We start from the raw sequence: 5385 nt of genomic DNA, 5'->3' as shown, positions 1-5385 counted from the left end.
AAACAACACATTTTCGTACACGATAAAAGCTCCTTGTGGTTTCTCGGTTTGGCCAATTTAAGCATCCATAAACAACGCAAAACACTGGCATTTTGAGTTTCTGCTAGTGATTCCTATGGAGAGAAAAATCACTTCTTGCCCTCCAGCTGCATTTCACGCATCATCAGTGACGTCATGTGCAAACAACCTATTGAGTTTGACACCACTGATCTAGTGGCAGAACTAATTAGTGCTGTTGACAAGCATCACTATTACTATGACTCATACTTCAGGTTAGAGGATTGTTTAAATTGTTAACACTTAGTAGTAGACTTCAGTGTGTACATGGTCCTGCAGCATTTGTGAGTGATTCCTCAAATCGTGAGCTGTTGAAGAACGTGTGCTGTTGTTGTTGCTGAAGACCAGTGTCAGAAATGAATGGGCTTGGAGAAAGAAGTGCAGCCAAAATGAACAAATGCCATGTTAGATGCAGCTTCTGTTCCACCTTTGCACACTGTAAAAAATGACCGTGAATTTAACAGTAAAAGACTGTAAAAATGCTACAGTAAAAACCTGTTAAATGGTTAACGGTAAATTCCCCTACTATATACGGTGAAAAACGGTATTGGACATTACATGTAATTTTACGGTAGTATACCGTTTTTGGAAGTGAAAAAAAACGTATAATTTACAGTGAATAACCGCAAATTGACATTCCCAGAATTCCCTGCATTACATTTCAAATTTGATGTTTTTTTGTTGAAATAACTATGTTTCTTCTTAGTTTTTTCTTATCAGTTTTGTATATTAAGGTTGTGTTACACCTAATGTTGTTAAATGAATGTTTATTGCATTATTTCAGTTTCATGTGTGTCACCATGATGGTGTTTAGTGTTTGTGTGAATGGCACTGTGCACCTTCTATATTTGTTATATATTATTTAAAAGCTGCTTGTGATGGGCTTTTGGGTCATCGTGACTTTCTCATCACCTCCTGCATTGGGTGGTTATCAGTGTATTACAAAAGTACAAAACAGATTTCAGTACTTCAATAGGTTGGTATATTAACATTATATCAGTTAATGGAATTACGGTATTTAACTGTAAATTTAAGTTAAAACCTAAAACGTTGCTATCGTATTTTTTACGGTAAAACTCCGGCAACCACAGCTGCCGTTTTTTTTCCGTAAATTTTACAGAATGTTTTTACAGTGCAGTGTAAAGATGACTTTTATTGATGTTGATAAAATTTTATTGGTAATAGCCTATATCTAATTGATTGTTTGTTTGATTGATTGATTGAATTAATTTAAAGACATGTCCTGGCCACAATCTTTAAAGATTATAAACGAGGCATTTGTTGCATCCAGTGGGGACATAATTACGGATTAAACGAATAAATAGGCCTATAAGAGAAACATATTTTTACTTAAATAATAAATTAAGAAAATGTAAGAAAAACAATTAGCCTAGACAATTCCGATTATCTTTGACTAAAAGGAGTAGTTTCTTCCACTGTTAGAAGGAAACATTTCAAGTGATTGCGCCGGCGCCGCATGTGCGCACACAGTTAAGCTTTGCTACCTTGACAATGCAGCCTGTTCATTATCATAATGAAATACAGTCAGTCAAACATATTGAAAAAACTATGTAGTAAAAAAAAAATATGTAGTAAAAAATATGTAGTAAAATCTGTTAAGCCATTAAGGTTAAGTGTTATCACTGTACCGCCGTGATGTAAAACATTTGGTTTTACGTGGATATTGGAACGCGAGTGAAGTACATAATAAATAATAATTTGCCATTCAAATACATCTCAAATACGGAAACATTTGATTTTGAGAGACCCAACGTTGGTTTCAGTTTCGTTTTAACCTAAATTAATTTGTTTTGGCTTGTCATTTATATTGCTATAGTTTTCGCTTTCACAACGAAACACACAGCGTCTTCACAACATGGCGGCGGCGGTGGCAGCAACAATAAAGTTACTCCTTCTTTCTTTGCGTGAACATTTGTATGGTGTTATGCAAATCTTCCCACATCGTGACGTAGATATGTGGGGGCGTGTTTAAACTAGGCGTTTTAGGAGGGCGTGGACGAGTCTTAACTTTCATAAAGAATATCACTTTGGGTTTGAGACTTTAGTCTTTGCAACTTTAGGGATCTTATCTATTCACGAACAGCTTGTAACACTCCAAAGACAAAACTTGAAATCGCATCATATGACCCCTTTACATTGCCTAAAATGTCTGGGCTTTGGCTTCTTTGTTTTCCTATTGTTTTCATACTTACTGAAAGTAATTACTGAAAAGTAGTTTGACCAATAGCGCGCGAGAAGGCGGGATCTGCAGAGAGCAGTTAACGCAATACAAAAACACATATGATGTATAAGGACTATAGAGAAACTGTCAGTATGTCAAAACCTGGACATTTTAGGCAATTTAGAAATCCTGGCCAGAACATGTAGGAAAAAGGGGATGTATGTTTACCTTAATTAATAATCAAATAGGCCTAAATACACGTATTTAACATGCAAGACAATATAATAAGGTAATTCTAAAAATTGCGCTTACAAAGGGAAAAAATACCTGTGAAATCAGTCCTGAAGGGAAATATTGCACCTTTATGGCAAAGTAGTGGAAATCCCACAGATGCACATTGAAGGACCAGAGCCACATCTACAGACCAGAAGATCACAGAGACTTGAGACAGAGCAGAACAACCCAGTACACCCTCACAACCCACACACCGACTTAAAACCACTTGGAAGCGCTTATCAGAAACACAAGTCCTGACACCCGCCCACAGCTATCCAGCATCACAGCCGTGGCAAACACACTCCTGCTTTCTGTAGAGAATTCAACTACAATCTGGTTAAATTAACCATCCGTCTTATGCACAACTAGATATTATCTAGTGGTTGACCAATATTGGTTGACCCCCCCTAAATAAATAACTGTTGAATGTTAAAAATTCAACAGTTATTTATTATTATAATGGTTCTGGATTCATGATTTAATACCAAACTTAACAAATGCAGACATAAAACACTGACAGTTAATTTTTAAAAATGTAATAAAATGAAATTGTCACAATTCTTTTTTATTTTTTACATTTAATAAATTATTTGACAGAATTGTAAACCAATGACGATGGAGAGTACTCTCAGAATAAAAGTTCTGCATCTGACATATTGGTCAAACAGATGAAAACTTAACAGCAGATGCTAATAATTAAAAAAAGCTGAATATTGGCCTATACATCGGCCTTGCTGATATATCAGTCGACCACTATTATGACTGTCAGTGTGCAGCAGTCCAACAGTAAAACTAAAACACAGACTCACACACACGTCGTGTTTCATCTGAGAACTCTGAATGTCTCAGGACTAATCCAGAGTTTTGGCATTAATTAATTCTCCACCTGCCCTTGAGTTTAATCCCTCTTGATTATATTAACATGCGTAAAGCCCTGCGTTATCAGACGACTGCTCCTGTTCCAAATGAACATTGTATCTAAATGGCTTAAACACACACACACACACTCGTTTACATGTTTTTTTGTTCTGTGTTTTTTCCTTTTATGATGTTTATCTCCATATACATGCGCAGCATGAGGTTGGTTTATGGGTGGAGAGGCAGGTGTTTTTTCCTTCTAGTTTTGAGAGATGCTAAATTTACTTGCAGTTTGCAGGGAAATCTATCATCAGAAAAAGACAGTGTTGGAGCAGTGTGTAACGGAAGAGGTCTGACACAACAGGTTAGTATTTATAAAACAGGTTTATTTGGTCACAGAGAGTGCTGGGGTAGGGTCCAGAGGATGTGATGGTGACTGAATAGTTCGAAGGATATGATGAGTGGGGGAATCTGAGTCTTTGGCTGTACAGGAGCTGGAATGTAGGCAGGAGAAGCACACACCTCAGCGATCCTTGAACAAGGAGGAACAGGAGACACTTGGAGACGAGGAGACACTAGGAGGAACACAGGAGGTAAGTAATGCAGGAAGTATTCAAATGGAAGTAGTAGCAAAGTCATTGAGTCCTCTACGTGTATACGAGACCGGACAGTGAGGGTGTCTGAGGTGTGTGCTTTTATGCAGGTTGGTTAATGAGATGCTTGATTAGTGACAGGTGCTGGTGCTCAGAACTCAGGTGAGAGGGATCGTTGTGATTGGGTGGTGGTGGAGCCTGGCCGATCTGTTACAGCTTTCCTGATGTTCATTTAAATTTTCTTTTCTTTTTCCCGTGTCCTTTGAAATGTTTCCATTTTGAATCGTTGTTACCAAAGATGAGACACGTAAAGAAAAAATAAATGATCAGTTGTGGGACTATATTTTGTCATAAATCACATACCATTAATTCCTGAACATTCTACCGTCTATTACTAGATATTAAATTACTGGTTGATATGTCCCAATCTCAATAAAGTTTACGCACGCTTTTGGTCTGTGAACTAGATCTCGCTCAGGACGCGCACTGTCTGTGGAAGTTTGGCCAGGGCCTGTTCCAGAATTAAATCACTGAGGGTGCTCTCACATATATTTTTTGACCCGTCCATTGCAGTGGTTATTACAGTGTCAATCACTGCTATTCCGAGAGTGAATCCAGCATAAATATGCAGATGTCATTCCCAAAACTTTGCAGCGTGTATGTGTTCGAAAAACAAAATTTTCACACAAATTCTGAATGTATTATAGTCTAGAAAGTGTGCAAAGCGTGCTCCCTTTATTATCACTAAAAATCGTCACTCATCTTAGTTCATTGCGATCTCACATAGTTCCCTTATAATCGAAGAAGCTCTCTAAACTGCACAGTGAATCTCTTATTTACATCGCGTCTGCACTTAGTTGGTTATGTGAAAATTCATGAGCGTGCAAAACTGCACTTAATAAAAACTCCAGCGCTTTCAGTGGTGAGTGAATTCTGACAAACTGAAACACAGATATGGCTGTGATTGCCTACATTGCTCAGTGCTGCAAAAACACGTTGTAATAGGGCTGGGCGATAAATCGATAACGATAATTATTGCACGATATAGATTTTCTCGATAAACGATAACAAGAGTTTGATAAATGTTTGATATAATGCGGCAAAAGCGTAACGAAAGAGAACTAGTCATTTGAAGCACGCCACTCGGAGTGTTTATCCGCTCAGATCAAAGTTCAAACAATGGCGCGAGCTTCACTAGAGCAGATGCGTTATGCGACACTAAACAGCGCTGTGAGATCGCTGACTCCCCGCATGGCGAGCGTTTGTTACTGAGTTGCTTCACTCTCGGAAGGCTCTCTTTGAGGAGGGAGCCTTCACCGGTGTTTCTCACGGCGCCGGCCCCACTTTTGCCAAGGCGGAGCGGTGGCAGTGCTCGTGGGGTTCGCATATGGATCCGGTGGAGGGAATGTAGATGGGCGA

General features: G+C 38.5%; 1 protein-coding gene across 3 annotated transcripts in view; it reads left to right on the top strand.

Annotated features, from left to right (window-relative positions):
- The window catches only part of LOC107747099 (testican-1-like), a 284652-nt gene that overhangs the window by 86575 nt on the left and 192692 nt on the right, over positions 1–5385 (top strand). The window lies entirely within an intron of this gene.

The sequence above is a fragment of the Sinocyclocheilus rhinocerous genome, unplaced genomic scaffold (genome assembly GCF_001515625.1).
Source record: "Sinocyclocheilus rhinocerous isolate Xijiao unplaced genomic scaffold, SAMN03320098_v1.1 scaffold168, whole genome shotgun sequence".
Taxonomy (NCBI): Eukaryota; Metazoa; Chordata; class Actinopteri; order Cypriniformes; family Cyprinidae; genus Sinocyclocheilus; species Sinocyclocheilus rhinocerous.
The sequence above is the reverse complement of the archived record's forward strand: the minus strand, read 5'-3'. Positions and strand labels throughout refer to the sequence as shown.